The 23848-nt window shown below is 39.0% G+C and overlaps 1 protein-coding gene across 8 annotated transcripts in view; it reads left to right on the top strand.

Annotated features, from left to right (window-relative positions):
* The window catches only part of GRIK2 (glutamate ionotropic receptor kainate type subunit 2), a 603576-nt gene that overhangs the window by 379662 nt on the left and 200066 nt on the right, over positions 1–23848 (top strand). The gene's annotated exons all lie outside the window — the stretch shown is intronic.

Below are 23848 nucleotides of genomic sequence, written 5' to 3' on the forward strand. Positions count from 1 at the left end.
CACCCCGAGTCCTCATCCAATCTCCATCTCCCCCCACATCTACTGACTCACAGTCCCCACCCCAGTTCTTAGTCCCAGTCTGTTTCCTTGGCCAGTTTATCCTCCTCCCCAGACCCAGTCCTATCTTCCCCACTTCCATATCCAGTCTCTTTCTCCTCCCTCCCCCTGCCAGCCTTCAGTCCCAATTTCTGCCCCATCCATGTCCCATTCTATAGCCACTGCCCACCCCCAGCACATGTCATCTCTGCATTTGAATCAGGCATTCCCCAGGCATGTCCCCACTTCATTCTCCTCCACCATGTCTGGGTCAATCAGGAAGTTATTGAGGGAACAGGACAGACCAGCTCCCTGATTCCTTTTGGTTGCTTGGAACCAGACCCAGTGTAGCCCAGAGCAACACAGAGATGCAATTGCAAGGAAAGTTATGCTCAGCCCTGGGTTGAGGCATACTCAGTTCTGGCAGAATGTTTGGGGAATTTATCTGCAAATATATAAGTACTCTCTACTCAGCATTGTGAACTGCAGATTTTCAAAGGCTTGTATCTTGGCCAAATTTGGGATTTTCATGGGTATGGCAAAAGACACATCCCTGACACAAGCTCTCAAGCCCGTGCTGTAAAACATGGGGGCGCAAGAGCTTCTCAAAGAAAAGGTCACCAGAAATTTTTAACATAGTTAAAAAATCCCTCTATTTTTCCTTTAGTCTCATTCTCAAATATCTGAAGCATTTTGACTGAAATTAAATATATATAACAGCCTAAGGCAGACACCTCAGGCATTTTGACAGCACGGTTACATATATTCTTTCTGGATAGTAAAATTATCTAGCCTTTTTAAAAGTCTATCTATAATATTCAACAGTGTGACCTGCACCAGTGATTTTTTACATATTAACTATGCAGTGTATGGAGAACTATGTCCCTTGATCAATTTGTTCTACAACCCCTCATTCTTGTATTTTGGGATAACGGGAAAGAATTAATCAAATTTTGGTGTATCCGTCATAAGCTTGAATATAGTGGTCATGAAATAAATAATAATATCTAGCTCTAATGTAGTACATTATAAAAGAGGGCAGTATCAGTGTGCCCATTTTACAGATGGGGAAAATGAGGCACAGAGAGATTAAATGAATTCTCCAAGGACACCCAGCAGGCCAGGGTCTCATTTGTCCACAGGTACAAAAGAATTACTGTGAATCACAGTGATTTTCTGTTTGAAGTAGTGTAGAGGACAGCTGGCATATTGGATATTGTTGTATTGGTTACTTTTTGCAAATGCTGACTTTTTAATGGCAACTGCTGTTCCTCAGTCAACTTCCCTCAAACACTTTTCTTGTCCAGGGTAGTTTTTGCCATTTCTTGCCATATTTAAGTCCTATTATACTATCTTTTTAGTCCTACCTTCTTAGTTTCAGGCTGGGGTTTCCACTCTTGATGCAAAACTTTCTCAAGATGGCTAGAACCTCAGCCCTCACTGGAGTCTGGAACACTCCAGAGGAGTTAAACTCCAAAGCATGTATCAATAATTCTAACCCATTATGCCATAGTTGAGAAGTGGTTTTCAGTCCATCAATATACATTAAGAATTAATCTGGTGCCATGTGCGTTGAGTTGCTAAAACAATCCATTTTTATACCATGCCAAAGGTCAAATAACTATAACCAATTGTTTCGGCTACGAATAACACAATCCAGGTTCTTCCTCTGTTTAAAAAACCACCTTTTTTTCCACTTTGTAAAAAGTATGGATAATTCTGTGTTATGTAGGTGGCATGATTTGGTCATTCCAAGAACCTTTGTGGGTTTTGTGTTGCTCCATAAACTGCTTTCTAAAATAACTTTCCTGTTACCCACTCTGTAACACATCTAAAGGTATTTTTGTTTTGTTTTGTTAAAATCAGTCTAATTATTCTGACATGGCACTTAAATTTTTGATAACTTCCCAAAGTATCCTAGAATATTTTCCCAATTATAAATGGTTTGTACAAGACTCAGTTCTCCCACCACTGCAATGCAGCTTCATCTGGGCTGAACTATGGCAGTTTGTGTAACTGAACACAGCAGGTTAGATCGAGAACATATTTAATTAAAACTATAGGCAAAGATTAAATAGGCTGAATGTAATTACCCTTATTGGAATTTGGCCAGGCCGCTGGGTCTAGAGTGCTAACACCCATTCTGTTGCCAAAAAAAAAAAATAATAAATAAAAATTACCAGTGCTCCACACTTTGATTTTTAAATCTCATTCCAAAGATGACACTTGTAACCACACACAGCTGCTGGGAAAATGTGGGCCCATTGGTGTTTGACTGATTCAGAGGGAAGGGTGCCACCAAATCTATTATCTGCACCATCCAAGGTTTTCCTTGGCAATTCCCTTCCAATTACTGACCTTGCTCATTTTGGGAGATGGGACAGGATCACACCTTAAGAAACATTTTTAAATAGATAATATGAAATATTTTACCTTGCCATGTATAATTAATTTCCCACTTAGTGCTACAGATAATTATTGAGGTAACTAGTCCTTCAGTTTTGAAAAGAATATAAAAAGTCATTTAAATACTATAGCTTTTTGTAAGCCCAAACCTCTGAATTAAATATGTTGTAAGTTTTAGTATTTTTAATTATTAGCACAGAATGTTGTAGTTTTTTAAAAAAAATAAGAATAGCCCTGATAGTTATGACAAGGGTATAAGGTACATATACTTTCGATAAAAGAGTGGCATTTTTCTTCTGTTTATCATCCCTGTTAGCAGATGTTAGAACCCTGTGTAAAGGTGCTGAAGTTGTTCTGACTCAGCATGGCAAATGTAGTTTGATTCCACTCAAGATATAAGGGAGGTGAAAGTGGCTCTCTAGATCGAGGGAATCAGACACAGGAGGGATATCCTAGAGACAGCAAGCTATAGGCTAGGATGACCAGAGTGTGAAAAATCAGGATGTGGCAATAGGCACCCACATAAGACAAAAGCCCCAAATACCGGGACTGTCTCTATAAACTTGGGACATCTGGTCACCCTACTCGAGGCGTAAACCTAGGCTGAGCTCTACGGTAGTGCTTGTGAGATGATAGTGAAGCGAAACCTCAGGAAGGCAGGGTGGTTGGACACTAACTTCATTTCTGGCGACCTGGTTAGGATGATGAGCTTGGTTCACTTTTCTCTCTGTGACCCTGCACACTGGCTACACTTGCACAAAAGGGTTGCAGAGCAGCCACATGAGTCCCCAGGGGATTGTCTTTGGTCCAAGAGATCCTCTGCAGAGAGAGTACCACTCCATCCTTTTCTGTATCTCAGTCCAGGATGGAATCTGAAGGCAGAAGAGGGAAAGGTGAAAAGAATTCATATGGCCTCTCTATTCACTGCTGCAATGATCTATAAGGGGCTATTATAGCAGGGGCCACAAGTTCAGACAGTCCTCATGGGTGTTCTAGTAACCATTGGAGCTTGGCATCTGTGCAGTGATGAATTCTGCCCTGTGCACTCTGTAGAACTCAGTATATTCACACTTCCAGTCTTCATGTCTTATTCTGGCCTTATTTATCCTATTTTTGCTGTTATCTGTAAGTAATCAGCTTTTGATTCCTTTGTGTGTTCCAAATGCAAAACAATCAGTAAACAAACTAGTTTAGGCTTGCATCATATGTTTGTACAATCTAAGAGACAGTACTGCTAATCTTATTCCACTAGTGAAAGCCCAGTTTTTGCTACATGTACATGCAAAATAGAAATAAAATTGCAGGGCTGCAATTCATTTTTGTACAGAAACCAGTATAGAAAATTGTGGAAGGAAATGACTTATAGTTCTTGTTCACAGAAATGCATGACCTGCATTCCTTTTGTTTAATGCATTGAAGTTCACCTAAATTATGGTAGATTTAGAGCATAAGCAGTTGTAAAAAATATACTGTTGCAAGCTAAGCATAACAAATCCATATAGAATTCCTGTAAATTATTGCTGTCTCTTTGAGCCGTACGAAGAAGATGACATATTGAAGTGAGGAAGAGCAGTTGAATTGTGAAACACACTTGTATGCAAAATGTACATTTATGCCTAATTGTAATATATTTTCATGTTTTTACAGTGATGGGTGGGAGACATACCCATTTAATAATCAAAAGGAAAGAAGACCTCCTAGTATTCTAATAGTTTTTTTTTTTTCCAGAAAGGAAATTGTTTTGCTGTATACATTGAAACTCATTCCCTCATATCTCACATAGGCCTGAGCCCAAGTGTGTCTGAACAGTGGTTGACAGAAAATGATTAGTCTGTAGTCATGACCACCACACCACAAACACTGAAGGCAAATGCTGTAGGCACTCCAACTATTAGAGCCTGATTGAGGTGTCTATCAGCCCAAATTCTTGTCAGTTCTAGGTGTAGAGGAAACCTGGATTCTTAGTGTCTAGGGACAAATTGCAACCTGGATTCTTAGTATCTAGGGCTATAGCTTCCCCGTCAGGCCAATCCCTGTTCAATGCACCTCTTCTCCCAAGTGTGACTCTCCCTCAGGATCAGATACTACCATTCTCTCCTGCCTTCCTACATAGTTCCTGTAACTTAGTTCTACCCCAAAGTAATTTAATTGGTCAAAGAGGGAAGACTTCTCTGTCTGTTGGAGTGTCAGTCTCTGATTTTCACGAAAGTTGCTTCAGCTCGGCCCCTGCTGGAGAGAGAGAGAAATGGCCTTTTCTGTGTTCTTTACAATATTTTATTTGGACAGCATGATTTTTTGCCTTTTTCCAAATAACCAACTGATTGATGTGGCATTTTAATTCTCAAGATGAACTTTAATTTTATGGCCATAATATAGTCCTATATTCTGAGCTTGCACATTGAGCTACATAGGCATTCTGTAGTGTGGCTTAGCGCTGGCATAGCCCACTGGTATGTGTTGTGCAGGTCCTTTGGTACATGATCCACAGAGAATGTGAGTCTGTTGCCATCACCAGTTACAGAACTTAGTTCTTTACCTTGAGCTGTAGAGGCACATGTATTCAGCTCTAGAGGGCCCTGGTTTTATCCCCACTATCAGTGAACAAGGCCCACTTATGAGACAATTAACAACAGGGCTTACAGAGTTATATGTTGTGCTGGGACCAGGCTGAAGGTCTTTGGACTAAATTTTGAAGTGCTTAATCAATCCAAGCTCCTGCTGAATTTCAGTTTGGGTTTGACTCAGTTGGAGTTTGTTAAGCACAAAAAAAATTGGCCCTTTGGATTTGCATTTTTATTTTTATTGTGGAGGTTTATGCTTAAAAACATGTTTCTCCTTGCGTTTTCAATACTTGAATAGTGCCTAAGGCTTTGGTAAGTGCTTTATTAAATTTAAATGCGAGAACAAAATTTTGTCAAATGAGTAGTGCCTTACATGTACTGTAGGGATAGCAGAAATAAATTAGCACTTGGTAAATAAAATCACTGCCAGCACTTCCTTTTAGATTTGTGCCAACATCTTGTTGGTAATAAAATATGTGCTGTATTATATAGCAAATAACTGGAAATATTTTTGCAATGCATGTAAACAGTTGTGCATTTTGTAATGACATAAAATAACATATACTGCAAAAAGGTTTCAGTTTTTTTCTCTGTTTAAGGAACTCTGTCAAAAGAAATATTAAAAAGCCATATTTTCCTTTGCAACTGAAAGCTTATACAAATTGAATGTAATATTATGCTGTAATATCATTATGATCTGTAAATCTTTGAGCATATTCCAGACAGTAAAAGGCATTGTGTTTTTATCATATTTGTTGTTTTTAATTTAAGCCTCAACTGATGGTATCAGATTGGGGGGAGGGAGGGGAGGTAAGTTTCTTGCCTTCATGGTGGCTGAGAGAACCATGAATATGTGACTTGAGAAGAAAAAGAACTAAAACAAAAATTTTAAAACCTCCTGATTTGGGGGGCTTAACTCATGATTTATAGTGATTGGGGTGGGAAATACTGAAAGCATCTCAGATTCTTTTGGTACTTAATGGTTGGGGCCTTTCTAATTTATCGCCAAGAATATTCAAAGAATTAGCTATGGAGCTCTTTAAAGCATTAATGATATTTTGTAATAAAACTTGGAATACTGCGCTAACTGGGGGGGGGAAAGCAAATGTGTGAATATTTAAAAAGAGTAAATGAGATGACTTGGGAAACTATAGAACATTTACTCTGATTTCAATCCAGGGCAAAATCATGAAAAGGCTCCTAAGGGATATATTCAGTAAAGAATTAAAAGATGAGAACATAATTAATGTCAATTAACATGGCTGTATGTGAAATAGGATTTGTCAAAAAAACCCAACAACACTTGACATAATTTTCTGATGAGATCAAAGTTAAAGATAATTGTGTCAACATAATACACTTACATTTCTGTAAGGCTTACACTTGACATTCTGATTTTAAAAGTTAGCACTATACAAACTCATTTTACCTTATATTAAATGGATTATAAGTTTATTAAGTGATAGATCATAAAAAGTAATTGTAACTTGGGAATTGTCATCATATGAGAGGAGTTCCTAGTGAGTTTCTGCAGTGATCTGGTTTTGGCCCAATGCTATTCAATATCTTTATCAGGATCTGGAAGAAATGTAAAATAATTGCTGGTAGATTTGCAGATGACGCAAAAATTGGTGGAGTGATAAATAATGATGGGGAGGTCGGTCACACAAACCAATCTGGATCACTTGGTAAGGCAGGCACATTTGAATAACATAAATTTTAACACTGCTAAATGCAAGGTCAGAAGATAAGAACAAAGAACTTAGGTCATGCTTTAAAAATGGGGTATTGTATCCTATAAAGCAGTGACTCTAAAATGGCCTTGAGGTCATGGTAGATGAACAGCAGGGAGATGCTGTAGCTAAGAGAGGAATTTAAGTTCTTAGATGTATAATTAGTGGACTGTCAAATAGAAAAAGGATGGTGATATTATCTCTGTATACAACATTAGTGAGACCATTAATATCCAATTCTGCAGTTCACACTTCAAAAAGGATGTTGACAGATTAAAAAGGGTTCAGAAAAGAGCTACAATAATGTTTTGAGATCTGAAAACATGCCTTTTAGTGAGAGACTAAAGAAGATTAGTTTATTTAGTTTACTGAAGAGAAGGTTAAGAGATAACATGATCACAGTCTACAGGTACCTACATGGGAAAGAGATTTCTAATAGTAGATGGTTCTTTAATGCCTCAGGGGGAAAAAAAGGCATAATGAGATCCAATGGTGGGGAGCTGAAGTGAGCCAAATTCAGACTAAACATAAGGAACAATCTTTTAAAAGTGAGGGCAATTACCCATGGGAACAATTTACCTAGGGATCTGGTGGATTTTCCATCACTTGAAGCCTTTAAATCAAGGCCTTTCTAAAAGGTATACTGTAGCTGAAACAGAAGTTATGGGCTCTTGATTGTGAAATTATTGTGCAAGGTTCTCAAGCCTGTGTTATGCCAGATGTCAGAATTAGATGATCATGATGTTCCCTCTGGCCTTACAATCTATGCATCTTATTTTAAAAATAGTTTTTAATTTATGAATAAAGTAGTCAATTGTCTGCAATAAAAATCATTGTTGATAATCTACAGGGGTAAAAATGACTTTTAGATGCAGTGAGGTTCCAGCATGTAAAGGAGATCAGTTCATTTCCCCCCCTCTCAAATAAACATACCTTATACTAAAATTACTTGTCCACCTTTCCCATAACTATTAACACATCTAAAAGGCATTAGTGGATATATTGATATTTACTTTAATTGTACACTTTGTCATTATATGAAAATTAGGGTTTGGAGTGAGAATGAGCAAAAGTCAGATCTGTTTTATTTTTCTCATTTTCTTGGTAATTGAATTTACATAAGTACTTATGGGTTTTTTTTTTAAATGGAAAAATACTTTACTACAATATCTACTTTATAAGCATCTGATTATGGGGTATTGTATCCTATAAAGCCTTGAAAGTACACTTATTTTTGTTAATCCATCCCTTCTTATGCTTGGGGTAAGCAAGTTGTCAACTGCCCATGCACCCTGCAAGGGTGCTTCTACACTTCCATCCTCTGTATTCTCCCTCTTCCAGGACCTTTAACACAGAGTCCACATACTTGCTTATCCATTCATCACCTTTATAGGGGTCTGGAATTGTTTAAGAAAAATAAATTCAAAAGTAAAACTCAAAGTCCCAAAAATCTGTCCCTGGGAATGGCTCTTACCTCAGAGCCTGGGTGTGTGAAAGGGTTCCTTCACAAAGTCTTTTTATCAATTCTTAGGAGGTGACCTGCTTTGGGACTTCGCATGCAGCTCCCCTCCTCAGACCTGATGTCCTTGCAGACTTCCCAGAATCACCTCCCTCACTCCCTCTGCTCTGTCACACTTAGGAATCCTGTTTTCTTAAACCATCAGAATAACCCTCTGTGGAAAACTCTGCTGGAGTGAAATCATAAGGAATACGGCTGAGATTTTATTAAGAAGGTTTGGTATAGTTCATAGTCATCCATCTTAATGCTAAGAGTAGTTTCTTGGTCCACTGCTTGTGGTCCCTTAACATTCAATCTGAGAAACACTTGATTAAAATGGGGTTAGTACAAAATGCCTGGCTGAAATAGTAGCTTAATAAATCAACAGCCAGAAACTTCTTGGTTATTTTGAAGGAATAAGCAATGCTATATAAGCTGTTAAATAATGTAATGCATCAGTCCCCATATTTTACACTTCCTTTCAAAAACTGAATATGGAGTTCTAAAGAAGGAGCTTCTCTCAAACAGCTGGTTGATGAATAAACCAAAAGGTAAATTTCAGTTGTGTAATGATACAGCTCACTTACCAACCTATGGGATTGTTACCTTTTAATTTGTAACTGCAGCTGTAAGATCCAGTCAGCACCAGGACCACTGAATAAGAATGCACCAGAAGAGTAGTCAGATTTACTTAGATGGATTGATGATAGCACAAACTATGAGGTAAATTAACAAATTATCTGTGTAGATCTCCTGATGCTTTGAGTAATAGTTTTTTCCAGGTAAACATCCAGGCCATAAAAAACAAAGGGAAAAATAAGATGTTGGAAATCACCTCTAAACACCACTGTGCAGATGGAGAGGAAGAATAGCAATTGCATTGAAAAGCCATGATCTGAATGATTCCAAATTATTACTTTCAGTCAGGTTGAACTCATACCATCATTGTTTTTGTTTGAATAATGGCATACAATACAATTATTGGCTCTCATGTTGACAGTCTGCTTTAATTGAAGCCTGGCAGTGTTTTATAGCTGATGGTACTATTAGGAGATAAAGCAAGACCTTCATTTAAACAATGCGTTTTAAAGGCTTGTAATGAGTACAGATCATTGATTTCCAGAGCTTTGTGGGACTGACCATTGCTATGACCTAAGAGGGTATCAGAAGAAGTCAAGGATCTATTCATTGTCAGCAGGTTCCACTGAAAGTATTTATATTTCTGAAAACTATCTGGCTTGCAATGATAGTTTCAGATCAGAACAAATACACGTTGAGAATCTAAGCACCAGTTAAAAATGGTTTTGTAAATTCAGTTCATATGTATTGAAATTGTCAGCAGGCTTACTTTTGTATTAGTAAAGTAACAGCTGCTAAAGCAGCAGCTGAATGTGCTACACTTAGCTTTTAATTTCTTCTTAATTGCTATAAGTCAGGCCCTCACAAGGGGGAAGCTTTGTGTTATCTAAACTCAATTGCCTACTTTGCCTACCCACTTTGGACTTTATGGGGTGCTACTACATTTGGCAAACATAGTAAGAAGGCATGTTTGCTATGGCAATGTGTGAATCTTAAAGCTGCAGACACACTTTTTGTTTGTATATGTCTTGCATACACAAACAAAACTATATGAAAATAACTGACTAAAATCTAGTGAAAAATCTAGTGAAAGCTGACCCTCTGCCTTTAAGTTACCATGCTGTGCTAACGTAATAGCAGAACTCTTGGACCAATCTCAAATATGCTATGATGCCAAGGCACAAACAAGCAAAATCAGGGTGGATGCAGTCTTGAAAGCAAACTAAAAAGCTTAAATACCCAAATCACAGACACTGAAATCCAGCTCTTTGCAGATGCCTAATGCAAAACTTATACACCACTCAAATCCTCAAGGTAGGATTTTAGTGGGATTAAAGTGGTACATAGCCTTCCACTGTTTTTTTGCATAGAGATAAATTTCACCCTAACAAAATATAAGCCAAATTTTGCTCTCAGGTAACTAATAAGATCTGTGTGGTTGTAAGGCTGTAAATAAGAGCAGAAGTTGGCTATGTGGGACCTACTCAACTTTACTCTGCATATTATGTATTCATCTACATTGGTGCAAAGTTTAAATGTAAAAAGTTACCAAATAATGCTCTTGGCACTCACTGTTCATTGGTGCTATGCTGGGAAGCAGGTCCTGAGTGTTTAAATTTAAAAATTACGTTATTATAGAAAGGACTGAAAATTCATTTTTCCTTGACATATTTCAGAAGTCCTGAGTTCAGGATTCTCTTTTACCTTCCAACAGTGATCAGCATGAAAGTGTTTAAAGTGTCATTACCGTTGAAGGGGAAAAACTTAAAATCCTGACATCTTAATCCAAACCTTCTGATTTTGTGCAGTCTAATTAATACATATCCATTTGTGAACATACTGTTACTAAAACTATAACTGCTTTTACAAACCCTACATTGTATTGGTTTGGGTAAGATGAAACCCAGATTAGAACTGACAAGGTTATGGAAGACAAAAGCCAATGACCATCTAGTTTGCTGACTGTGGAGGTGAGACCAAACCTTTCATCCAAGCAGCTTCTCCTCCTCAAAACTTGGTGGTTCTTATAAAGTGAAACACAATTCAACCACTTTAGTTTTGCAAACCAAAATCTTACCAAGAAGGTTTTACCAAACCACCTTCAAAAAGTAGCCACCTCACCCCATCACCAAATAATGTGTCTATAAATTATTCAGTATTCTTAAAACACAGTTCATTACATGGATAACATGACAGCTGCTCAGAGAGGCTTGTTACAGTGTTAGTTTTCAACATAAGGTATCAGTAATAACATATGACCCATGTTTTGGCCTATACACTGCTCTTGATTTAGAAGTGAAACATTTATTAATGTCAAGTCGAGCTGCATGCATGGACTGAAGGCAGTATAATTTAATATCTTGTGTGCTGGGAGCTTGTATGCCAAATTTCAACCTAGTGCAAGCTGAAGAATGATTATCCTCATTTTCCCCCTGACCCTCACTTTGTGAAAAAGAGAGGATCAAAGTCAGTAATAACCCAGTATGGTATGTGTCTAATTAAAATATAAAGAAGAAGGAAGGGAGGCTCTGCCAATAGGATAAATCCTGCCCTAGCTATGATGTCTCTGAAAGATCCCTAGGGCTCCCACATAGCAGCAGTAGCTACAGAAGAGAGAAATGTTTCTGCAGCTGAGGATCAGGGAGACTAGAGGTAGGGTTCTAGCACAGCATGACAGAGGGAGGATCAAGCAACCCCAACCTTGAAAGTCCTGCTTAGTGAGAGATCAATCATACACCAGCAGCACACACGCTCACTGTGCTCGGACAATAGGGAATGAGTAGATACCCATGCCCCACCTCAGAGTTAGGGGGTGAGGGGTGGAGAGGTCTAGCACCCATCCAGAATATCTCAGTACCTGGAAAAAAACAGGTGAGGAAAGATGTCAGCGTCAGATGTGATTGGTTTAATTGACCCTGGAAAATAGTCACCTAGGCTTTGGTGAACTCCCCTCCTTCCTGCTGCAGGCAGGACATTTATGACTTTCTCTCTTCACTCCTGGGTTGAAGGACCACATAGATGGAGAAGAAGATGGAGGCCCTGCCTGGGCCAGCATCTTTCCTTTTGAAAGGAGGGGACCACACTGAGAAGGGTTTGGGGTGTGAGGGAGGATGGCCAGACACTGCTTTCTGTTTCCTCTCCCCTCCTAGTAATCCTGTACTTCAAAATCCCAACATGAGGGAGATAAACCAGTGCCATCTTGCCTCAATGGATTTGAATGTGTGTGAAGGGAAAGGATGGCTGTGGGAATCAGGGGAACATCAGAGCCCAGGTGGCCAGCTTACAGAGTCAGAGTACACATTGTGCTACTTGATGCCCCACACGCCAGGGGTATCCCTAAAGGATGAGACATGTTGTGGGAGCAGGTTTGAAGCACTTATCTACCTCACTTGCAAGTCTTTGGAGAAAGATGGCCAGGGGTGTTTGATCCTGCCCTGTGTCCTTTTCAAGTATCTTGATTATATCATTGGCCTGCCCTGCTCTATTAAAATAAGAGCACTTGTGAGTGGCAGAGTGATGATAACTAGCAAAATAAATCCCTGGTTTACTTTGGAAATGCTTAACATCCTTTATATAAAAACACTTAACATCCTTTAGGAAATACTCTCCCAATGTTCCCTTAAAGTGATACAATTCTCAATTTACACTGGTACGATTGTATTCCTTCGGGCTCCCCACCTACATACACACACTGAAGCAAAACTGGCCATATTTATTGTTTGTGTTACTCCACTGAATCAATGGCACTACAGTGAGATGAACTTGGCCCTTGGCTCTGTTCAGTTTGTAATTTTGCCTTTTCTTTTTAAAGAAAACAGCTGCTGAAGAGTTCATTGACTGTAGTGGAGATACTTTTCAGAGTAGCAGCTGTGTTAGTCTGTATTCGCAAAAAGAAAAGGAGTATTTGTGGCACCTTAGAGACTAACCAATTTATTTGAGCATAAGCTTTCGTGAGCTACAGCTCACTTCATCGGATGCAACTGTACCTTATTTTTAATTCATAAAACACCATTCTCCACAGGTAAAATATCAGCATTATTATATTTTTCCTTGGTCACTCTAGACTTTGAATCTTTTTTCCTTTTCCTATATTGCATCTTCATTGTGTTGGGCTCTAATGTAAAGTTATTGGGACAAAGTCAGTAGACTCAGTGGGTTTTCAGAAGAGTTGAATTTGGCCTATCCTTCTCTTAACTGCTTTTTCTTTTTTTTTTTTTTTTTTGGCCTATAATTTATAATATGAGAACTTTGTGCTCCTGAAAGCAGAAGGCTAACAGCGCTGACTAAAACCAGCCCTAATTCAAGTTTCCATTCATAGCTTGACCAATGCACCTCAATTCCAGCTTGCAAGCCCCCTGCTATTCGAATCATTTGTCTGTCTTGAAAAGAAGCTGCTGCAGTAATTGTGTCAAATTATATGGTGGTTTTGTGATAGGACAAGGCAATTGGCTGAGTCCACAACATTCATTTTTACTTGTGATTTAAGGCAGGCTTTAAACTTAGGCCTATTGTGCCACCTTATCTTCTTAGGTTAGTTTGTCATGCATTGTAAAGTGTTCCAGCCTGGGATGACAGGGTTCTCTGAATGACATTATGAACATTTTTAACATCCAAATTGCTATAACATTCAAAATGATGCCACTATAGTGAGACATTCTAATGAAGTTGAACATACTCATTAAAATGTTGCTATGAACTAAAAAAAAAACCAATTAAATTTTTATCCTTACTCCTTTCAGGATTATCATAGTGTGTTTTCCTGCCTACAGTTCATTCCTTATCTTTGTACCTACATATTTAATGCTTTTGACATGCTTTAATATTAACTTTAAAAAAAAAGATGGAGTAGAAATAATGTTTAAAATATTTGTCATATTGTATCAAAAATCCCTAAAACAGTAGGTAATTGATTGGATGTACCAGAGAAGCTATAGATGTTCACTGAGTGAGTGCAGGAATGTTTTTCTAAGTTCCAAACCCATGCATCTTTTATAATTTCAGCTGGCTGCTTTTCTCTGTAATTGAAAGACTTACGCAATACATTGTACTATGAGATGCTGATCTGAGGTTACACAGCGCTTTAGAGAATTTAGGCAGTTTCTGTAAAAATGATCATTATATTAAAAATCCAGTGCTGTCTCAGGATTAGAAACTGTGTCCCTCGTTCTAATGTTTTCTCTCTGACTCAGCGCTGAACCAGTGCCACAGTATGGTATTAGGTGGAACTGTGCTATGGGAGGTCTTTTGAATAAGACAAAAAATAAAGATCCTGATCACTGTTATAAATAGCTTGAAATCATTTTCTAGTCCTAATGCTTTTTTCTCAAGAATAGAACATTGTACGCCCATTCCTGTCCAAATTACAGTGCAGATAATTAAATTCTGTTTATCTGTATTCTCACTAAAGTTTTACCTGGATATGGCATCCTCCTTCAGATTACATTCCAAACCATTACATAGTGTTGTTGTATACTAATCAACAGCTGCTGTCACTTTGCACCACAGAGCCAATAGTGGTGGTTAATATGAACTCTGTGTGTCTGTTGTATTTTGTATTGCAGTTTAAATTTGTAAAACACTTTAATATATTTTACACAGTGACATCTCCCCTTCATTGAAATATTGCCCCAAGTCATTTATATCAGCATCAGAACATCACTGATTTAAAAGGAAATTGACCCTCCAGTAGGTGTGATAGGCACAATTTTGTAGCTATTGTACTTTAAAATGATATCACGATGTAGAATCTCCATGTATTAAAAGTACATTAGGGAGATTTTTTTTTAAAGCCTCATGTTTTGATCACAGGGGGAAAAATATCCCTATTGCAGGATACCTCTCATAAGAATGGCATACTGGGTCAGGCCAAAGGTCCATCTAGCCCATTATCCTGTCTTCCGACAGTGGCCAATTCCAGGTGCCCCAGAGGGAATGAACAGAACATGTAATCATCAAGTAATCGATCTCTGGTTGCCCATTCCCAGCTTCTGGCAAACAGAGGCTAGGGACACCATCACTGACCATCCTGGCTAATACTTATTGATGGATCTATCCTCCTATCTAGTTCTTTTTTTTAAATTTGGCCTTCACAACATCCTCTAGCAAAAAGTTCCACAGGTTAGTTGTGCGTTGTGTGAAGAGATACTTCCTTCTGTTTGTTTGTGCTCTCAGCTGTAGAGCACTTGCAACACATCAAGCTTTGGAACAGATTCTGGCTCTGTGTTTCCACCGGTGTTCTGCATCTGTGATACTATGGCAACAGCCAGTGCAATGCCTATCAGCTGGGAAGGGAGCAAGCTTTGGTGGGGGAGGAGTGCCTATGTTTAGCACAAAGCCAATATGACTGCCACCATCTTGGCCAGCAAATCAGAGATTGAAGCTGGGACCTCCTGAGCTAAAAGCATGAACTAAAGAGGAGAGGCTCCCCAACTAGAGCGGTAACAACTCAGCCTCTGCAGCTTGGCCACCGAAAGGGACCTGTAATGCACACGTGCAGCAGTGGGTTTCACCTGCACACTGTGGTGACATCACCATGCACAGGCCATGCCCATTGCTGATGGCAGGTCTCTATTGTTGGTTCTGCCACTGTAATCTTCAATCTGAAACAGCCTGCATTTGCTGCTTCCTTTGCTGCATTCCACAACAATTGAAAGGGTTTGCAAGTGAGTGGGAAGTAAATGAGACCAAAAAATAGGGGCACAAACTGGTGTTCTACATTTCACTCATTTGGTGCTCATTTTGATAGGTTGTGTCACACACTACCAGGTTTGAAAGTTGGGAGATATGGGTTGCAGTCATCAGGAACATAGGTACGTCTAATCGTAGAATCACAGGACTGGAAGGGACCTCGAGAGGTCATCTAGTCCAGTCCCCTACACTCATGGCAGGTTAATTATCTAGAACATTCCTGACAGGTGTTTGTCTAACCTGCTCTTAAAAATCTCCAATGATTGAGATTCCACAACCTCCCTAGGAAATTTATTCCAGTGCTTAACCACTCTGACAGGAAGGAAGTTTTTCCTAATGTCCAACCTAAACCTACTTTGCTGCAATTTAAGCCCACTGCTTCTTGTCCTATCCTCAGAGGTTAAGAAAAACAATTTTTCTTCCTCCTCCTTGTAACAACCTTTTACATACTTGAAAACTGTTATCATGTCCCCTCTCAGTCTCCTCTTTTCCAGACTAAACAAATCCAGTTTTTTCAATTTTCCCTCATACGTCATGTTTTCTAGACCTTTAATCATTTTTGTTGCTCTTCTCTGGACTCTCTTTCATTTGTCCACGTCCTTCCTGAAATGTGGCACCCAGAAATGGACACAATATTCCAGCTGAGGCATAATCAGAAAGAGTAGAGCAGAATAATTATTTCTCGTGTCTTGCTTACAACACTCCTGCTAATACATCCCAGAATGATGTTCACTTTTTTGAAACAGAGTTACACTGTTGACTCATATTTAGCTTGTGGTCCACTATGACCCCCAGATCCCTTTCCATAGTGTTCCTTCCTAGGCAGTCATTTCCCATTTTGTATGCGTACAACTGATTGTTCCTTCCTAAGTGGAGTACTTTGCATTTGTCCTTATTTAATTTTATCCTATTTACTTCAGACCGTTTCTCCAGTTTGTCCAGGTCATTTTGAATTTTAACCCTATCTACCAAAGCACTTGCAACCGATCCCAGCTTGATATCATCCACAAATTTTATAAGTGTTCTCTGTATGCCATTATCTAAATCATTGATGAATAGTCCCAGAACTGATCCCTGCGGGACCCCACTCGTTATGCCCTTCCAGCATGAATGTGAACCGCTGATAACTACCCTCTGGGAATGGTTTTCCAAAGAGTTTTGCACCCACCTTATAGTCCATCTAGGCTGCATTTCCCTAGTTTGTTTATGAGAAGGTCACCCTGTCAAAGAAAACTATCAGGTTGGTTTGACATGATTTGTTTTTGACAAATCCATGCTAACTGTTACTTATCACCTTATTATCTTCTAGATGTTTGCAAATTGATTGCTTAATTATTTGCTCCAGTATCTTTCTGGGTAGAGAAGTTAAGCTGACTGGTCTGTAATTTCCTGGGTTGTCCTTATTTCCCTTTTTATAGGTGGGCACTATATGTGCCCTTTTCCAGTCTTCTGGAATCTCTCCCATCTTCCATGACTTCTCAAAGATAATCGCTAATGGCTCAGATATCTCCTCAGTCAACTCCTTACGTATTCTAGGATGCATTTCATCAGGCCCTGGTGACTTGAGGGCATCTGATTTGTCCAAGTAATTTTTAACTTGTTCTTTCCCTATTTTAGCCTCTTCTGTTCCTGCCTCATTTTCACTGGCATTCACTACGTTAGACATCCAATCACCACCAGCCTTCTTGATGGAAATCAAAACAAAGAAGTCATTAAGCACCTCTACCATTTCCACATTTTCTATTATTTCCCACCCCACACCCCACATTGAGTAATGGGCCTACCCTGTCCTTGGTCTTTCTCTTACTTCTAACGTATTTGTAGAATGTTTTCTTGTTACCCTTTATGTCTCTGGCTAGTTTGATCTCGTTTTGTGCCTTGGCCTTTCTAAAGTTGTCCCTAGATACTTGTGTTATTTGTTTATATTCATCCTTTGTAATTTGACCTAGTTTCCACTTTTTCTAGGACTTTTTTTTTTTAAAGATCATTGAAGATTTCCTGGTTAAGCCAGGGTGGTCTCTTGCCATACTTCCTATATTTCCTACTCAGTGATATAGTTTCCTCTTGTGCCCTTAATAATGTCTCTTTGAAAAACTGCCAACTGTCTTCTATTATTTTTCCCCTCAGACTTGCTTCCCATAGGACCTTACCTACCAGCTCCCTGAGTTTGCTAAAGTCTGCCTTCTTGAAATCCATTGTCTTTATTTTGCACAAAATACCATATATGTATGCAAGTCTTTGAGCAGTGATTTTTGTTGTTCAAAACTAAGAATCAAAATACCATTAAAAATTACCTTTGTCAGTTATAAGTGAATTTAGTGCTTGTGAAAAGTCATTTTATCCATAGAACAGATACAGATAGGTGCTGGAAATACAAACTTTGAACAGCCTTGTGAGTGTGTCTTAAATAATTTCCTTTCAGGTAAAGGTTAAGGATGGGAGCTCAATTCAATATCTAAGGCTTGCCATCTGCAGCTACTAACAAAGATGCCATTTTGTGTAAGTTGTGATGCCCATGGAAGTCAATTGGAATTTTCTTTAAAAACTGCTAGCAGGATATTGTCCTTAAGGGAAGGGGATGCATGTTTTCAAACTGGTGTATGGGGATTCAGTCACATGAACCCATGGACTATATGTCCATTACTAGATGATAATGGTATTGCTTATACCAATAACGTCAATAATATTGCAGAAAAGGCAGAAGTGTTCAATAAATATTTGTGTTCTATAACATATAATCTCATTTTGTGCTGATGATAACACTCTTCCCTGTCCGCTAGTATCTGTGGAGGATGTTAAACAGAAGCTACTAAAGCTAGACATTTTAAAAATTAGCAGCAAGATAACTTGAATCCAAGATTTTTGAAAGAGCTGGCTGAGGATCTTGCTGGACTGTTATTGTTGATTTATTTTCAATAAATCTTGGAGCACTGGGGAAGTTCCAGGAGACTGGAAGAAAGCTAATGTTGTGCCAGTTTTTCAAAAGGTTAAACAAGATGACACGGGTAATTATAGGCCTGTCAGCCTGACATTGATCCCCGACAAGATAATGGAGAGGCCAATATGGGACTCACTTAATAAAGACTTAAATTAGGGTAGTGTAATTAATGCAAATCAATATGGGTGTATAGAAAATCAAAGTAAATTGATATCTTTTTTGATGAAATTGCAAGTTTTATTGATAAAGGTATTAACTTTTTTATCAATGACCTGGAAGAAAACATAAAACAGTCATTGATAAAGATTGCAGATGACACAAAGGTTGGGGGTATGGTCAATAAAAACAAGGACAGGACACTCATACAAAGTAATTTGGATTGCTTGGTAAATTGGGCGCAAGCAAACAATATGTGTTTAATATGGCTAAATGTAAATGTAGACATCTAGATTCAAAGAATATAGGCCATACTTACAGGATGTGGGTCTCTATCCTGGGAAGCAGTTGGTCTGAAAAGGATTTGGGTGTCCTGGTAGATAATCGGCTGAACAGGAGCTCCCAGTATGATGCTGTGGCCAAAAGAGCTAATGCAATCTGGGGATGCACAAAGAGGGGAATCACAAATAGGAATAGAGAGGTTATTTTACCTCTATATTTGGGGCACTGGTGGAACCGCTGCTGGAATACTGTGTCCAGTTCTGGTGCCCACAATTCAAGAAGGATGTTGATAAATTGGTGAGGGTTCAGAGAAGAGTCTCAAGAATGATTAAAGGATTAGAAAAACGTGCCTTAACACAATTGAGATCTTTAAGTCTATCTATTTAGCTGGAGCTTCTGTGGCCTTTTCCCTCTGCAGATCTCTTTCCCTGCGGTGAGGGAAGGCTCCAGCTGCAAGGAGCTGGTAGAGCCTTTCCCGCTGCCTCCCAGCTGCTAGAGTCTTTCCCCATAGTGTGGAAAGGTTTCAGCAGCAGGATGCTGCATTGCTAAAAATAGCAGTGTGGATGGGGAGACAGAGCTTGGGTGAGTAAAGAGCCATCAGGTGTGTCTTTACTCTACTCACCTAAGCCCAATGCTTCGCCGCTCACACTGCTGTTTATATTCCGCTAAGGGGACTGTGTGGGTACCTACACTACAAGCCACTGAATGAAGCATGCAGTGTAGCTGTATCTTAAGAGTCTTTTAGCTTAATCATTGTACCCTACCTGGTAAAATGAACAACTCTGGGCTTGAATCATGATGTATCTTTACAATATCAGTTACAATGTTTACACATGCAGACTCCGTTGTTGATTTTAGAAGATATGCAACAGTATCTCGCGTCGAGGACCATGGCATTAATACTGCTGTGTGTGGTGTGTTGAGCACAATAGTTAGACTGACATCAAGGACTTCTGACAATGGCATTTTTTATTAAGATGAAACCCCAAATAACTCTCTCCCCACAAATAACTCACTGTGGAGATTTTCATAAAGATGGGGAAAATGGCCAACATACCAATTTCATCCCTATTGTAATTCCATTCACATGAGTAGAATTATACTGGGATGAACTCAGATATATATATATATATATATATATATAATATATTCTGTAGTTTGGTTTGATTTGGTGTTTTTCAATAAGATGATGATTCAGTGCTGTGAAATTAAAACAAATTCTACACAATCTAGAAGCCATAGTTATGGGTGCAGTGTAAGTACCTGAATAGACTGGAACAGACATGTTATAGCTATCGGGTTCTCATTTACAGATGACATAAGCATATATCTCCTTCATATTGCATTGTGAGTTTGTCCTATTATGTTTTGATGCATGAATTGTACAGTGACAAATATAGCTGAAGAAGGTTTTATAAGCTATTCTTCTGAGATATTTAGACTCAGTAAAGCAGCATCAGCATCCAAATGTGTATTTATTTATTTATTTTTTAAACTAAGGTAATGTTTTATATTGTGGTTTCTTACTTTAAATATAATATTTATTACAACCACTTTAATATTTAGAATATAAACCATAAATTAGTATCCTATATATGAACTCTTAATGGGGGTGAGGAGTAACAGAGCTCTAACCATCCAATATAGTGAAATACAGTATGTAGCTAATTGCCCAGTTCAGTATAAATTCTTTTTCCTAAACCCTGGGACATTTGTTTTTTTAATGTCGCAACTTGGCTCGTGGGAATCCCTTGCATAAGAAGATTGTAGTTGCGTCCTTTCTCATAACTTTTGCGCAACTTTAGGAACAGGGCTTCTAAGGGAGGAAAAGCGTGTGGGAATGGCCTACTACCATGAACAGACAGGGCCCCAGATGAGAATATATTTCTCTCAGACACTGGTGTGGTTCCTGAGTTTCAGCTCTAGCCAATACATGAGCTTCCCTGGCCAAGAAGAGTGTGTGATTCACAGGCACTTGGTGTAGCACTCTGTGACCCCCCTCTAGTGATAGCTGGGCCACAAATCGAGGTGAGTGAACCTTCTACACCTTTTGCTAACAGGAGCATGAGTGCTGGAACAATTTTTATAGTGGGAATGCTGAGAGCTATTGAACCAAACTGTAAACACTGTGTATAGTGGAAACCACTTCAAGTCAGGGTGTGCTACTGCACCCCCAGAATCCCTAGTTCAACTATGAACTGGAGGCTCATGTTTTAAGATCGTGAAGTCGGTAGGAGTGGTAGATACGCTGGAGGGGAGGGATAGGATACAGAAGGACCTAGACAAATTGGAGGATTGGGCCAAAAGAAATCTGATGAGGTTCAATAAGGATAAGTGCAGGGTCCTGCACTTAGGATGGAAGAATCCAATGCACCGCTACAGACTAGGGACCGAATGGCTAGGCAGCAGTTCTGCGGAAAAGGACCTAGGGGTGACAGTGGACGAGAAGCTGGATATGAGTCAGCAGTGTGCCCTTGTTGCCAAGAAGGCCAATGGCATTTTGGGATGTATAAGTAGGGGCATAGCGAGCAGATCGAGGGACGTGATCGTTCCCCTCTATTCGACACTGGTGAGGCCTCATCTGGAGTACTGTGTCCAGTTTTGGGCCCCACACTACAAGAAGGATGTGGATAAATTGGAAAGAGTCCAGCGAAGGGCAACAAAAATGATTAGGGGTCTAGAGCACATGACTTATGAGGAGAGGCTGAGGGAGCTGGGATTGTTTAGTCTGCAGAAGAGAAGAATGAGGGGGGATTTGATAGCTGCTTTCAACTACCTGAAAGGGGGTTCCAAAGAGGATGGCTCTAGACTGTTCTCAATGGTAGCAGATGACAGAACGAGGAGTAATGGTCTCAAGTTGCAATGGGGGAGGTTTAGATTGGATATTAGGAAAAACTTTTTCACTAAGAGGGTGGTGAAACACTGGAATGCGTTACCTAGGGAGGTGGTAGAATCTCCTTCCTTACAGGTTTTTAAGGTCAGGCTTGACAAAGCCCTGGCTGGGATGATTTAACTGGGACTTGGTCCTGCTTTGAGCAGGGGGTTGGACTAGATGACCTTCTGGGGTCCCTTCCAACCCTGATATTCTATGATTCTATGATTCTAAGTCCTAGGTTCAACCCCCATTGCCAACGACCCACCCAGTGCCCTGTGTTATAGAGCCATGGGGGGCAGTATCTCCTCAGAGTCTATAACAGCTACCCTCAGCCTTTGATACTTATTACCACAAGAATTAATGGCTGCCTGGTGATACTACAGTTTATTTTTTGAATTTAAGTAAAAAGCTGCAGCTGTAGCCTTTAATCCAAACGAGTCATATAGTCTTTCTGTATCATCCAGGGGGCATTAGTAAAAAGTGGCCCACAAATACTGATATTTACCTCTTACGATGCAACATTACTACGCTATGGCCTGATTAATACCTTTGAGGTTTGAGCACCAATGAGAATTGAGAGCATTCAGCACCTTGCAATACTGAGCTCTTAGTAAATAACTTGCACAATGTTATCTGAGTTTTGCACAAATAACAAACATACTTATGGAGTAAATTCAGTGACATCATAAATATGCATAGGAACAATGAAATACAGTACACAGATTATAGAACTTCATGAAATGCATGCAGCAAGCATAAAGTAATCCACAACTGAGAAAAATGTAATGATGGCTGAAGCATATAGAAACATAAAATGTATGGGATTTTTGGCTATATACACAATAAAAACTGAGAAAAATATATTAATCTATACCACAATCGCTGGAAATAGACTGTAGATCAACTGTATTATTTAGGCTTAGGACAGGCATTTTAAAAATAACACCCTATTTTCACAATAGTTATTCCATCTCTCTTTCATTACATCTCTCTCTATCTCTATAGCTGGTCATAGAATCTGGCTAATCTGCACCTTCTTAACTTGGATACTTTGTAATCATCCCCCAAAATTGCGAGTCTTTCACCAGCCATCAATACAGATTTGACTAGTCAGTGCTGTAGTTAGATTGCATGTTACTTTGATGTCTTTATTTTTACAAAATACAGTATATTTACTAAGTATTAGAGGGGTAGCCATGTTAGTCTGTATCCACAAAAACAACAAGGAGTCCGGTGGCACCTTAAAGACTAACAGATTTATTTGGGTATAAGCTTTTGTGGGTAAAAAACCCACTTCTTCGCTCATGCCCAAATAAATCTGTTATTCTTTTAGGTGCCACCAGATTCTTCATTGTTTTTTAGTATATTTACTAGTTTGCTATGCATTTTTGACATAATTAAAACCGAATGGCAGCCGACAAAATACTTTTTGTGAAGTGTGGGGTTTTTTTTGTTTTTGTTTTGTGTTTTTCACTTACTCATGGGTCACAAAATTCAGTAATTTACAATGAGGTCACCTAGTCATTCATGCAAATTAGTAAGGATATAGCTACATAGCTGGAAATTGTTCCCCATGGTTGTTTTGCAGGTGCAGCATATATGAGAACTGTTAATTGTCACAGTAAAACTGTTCTGGACATTTTCTATTTCCATCAAAATATCCTTCTGCTAAAATAAACACAAGCAGCCTTCTCCCTCCCTACTCCCAGTTCCTCCACCCACAAAGCTATTTAAAAGTTTTGGGGTAAGATTGTGATATCATTCGGTATGTTGCTAGTATCTTAGTCTATAAAGATTCCCATTGAAGTTAATTGGTTTACTCCTGGAACAAGATGCAAGTAAGGGAATCAGAATCTGGCTCTAAATGTATAGATATAAGATATTATGGGTCTGGTTCTATCATTTCTTTGGAGCTAAACTAGTATAATGGAATGGGGAATCATTCACTATGGGCCCCATTGAAGTTAATTGGAGTTTTCCCACTGGCTTCAGCAGATCCAGGATTTCACCCTATATCTATAGAATTACTACTTGAAAAGCATTCATGTTCACGTCTGGTTCTTAAGTTTATTACTATTTTTTTAAAGAGCACATTTA

This window comes from Chelonia mydas, chromosome 3 (assembly GCF_015237465.2).
Source record: "Chelonia mydas isolate rCheMyd1 chromosome 3, rCheMyd1.pri.v2, whole genome shotgun sequence".
NCBI classification, from domain to species: Eukaryota; Metazoa; Chordata; order Testudines; family Cheloniidae; genus Chelonia; species Chelonia mydas.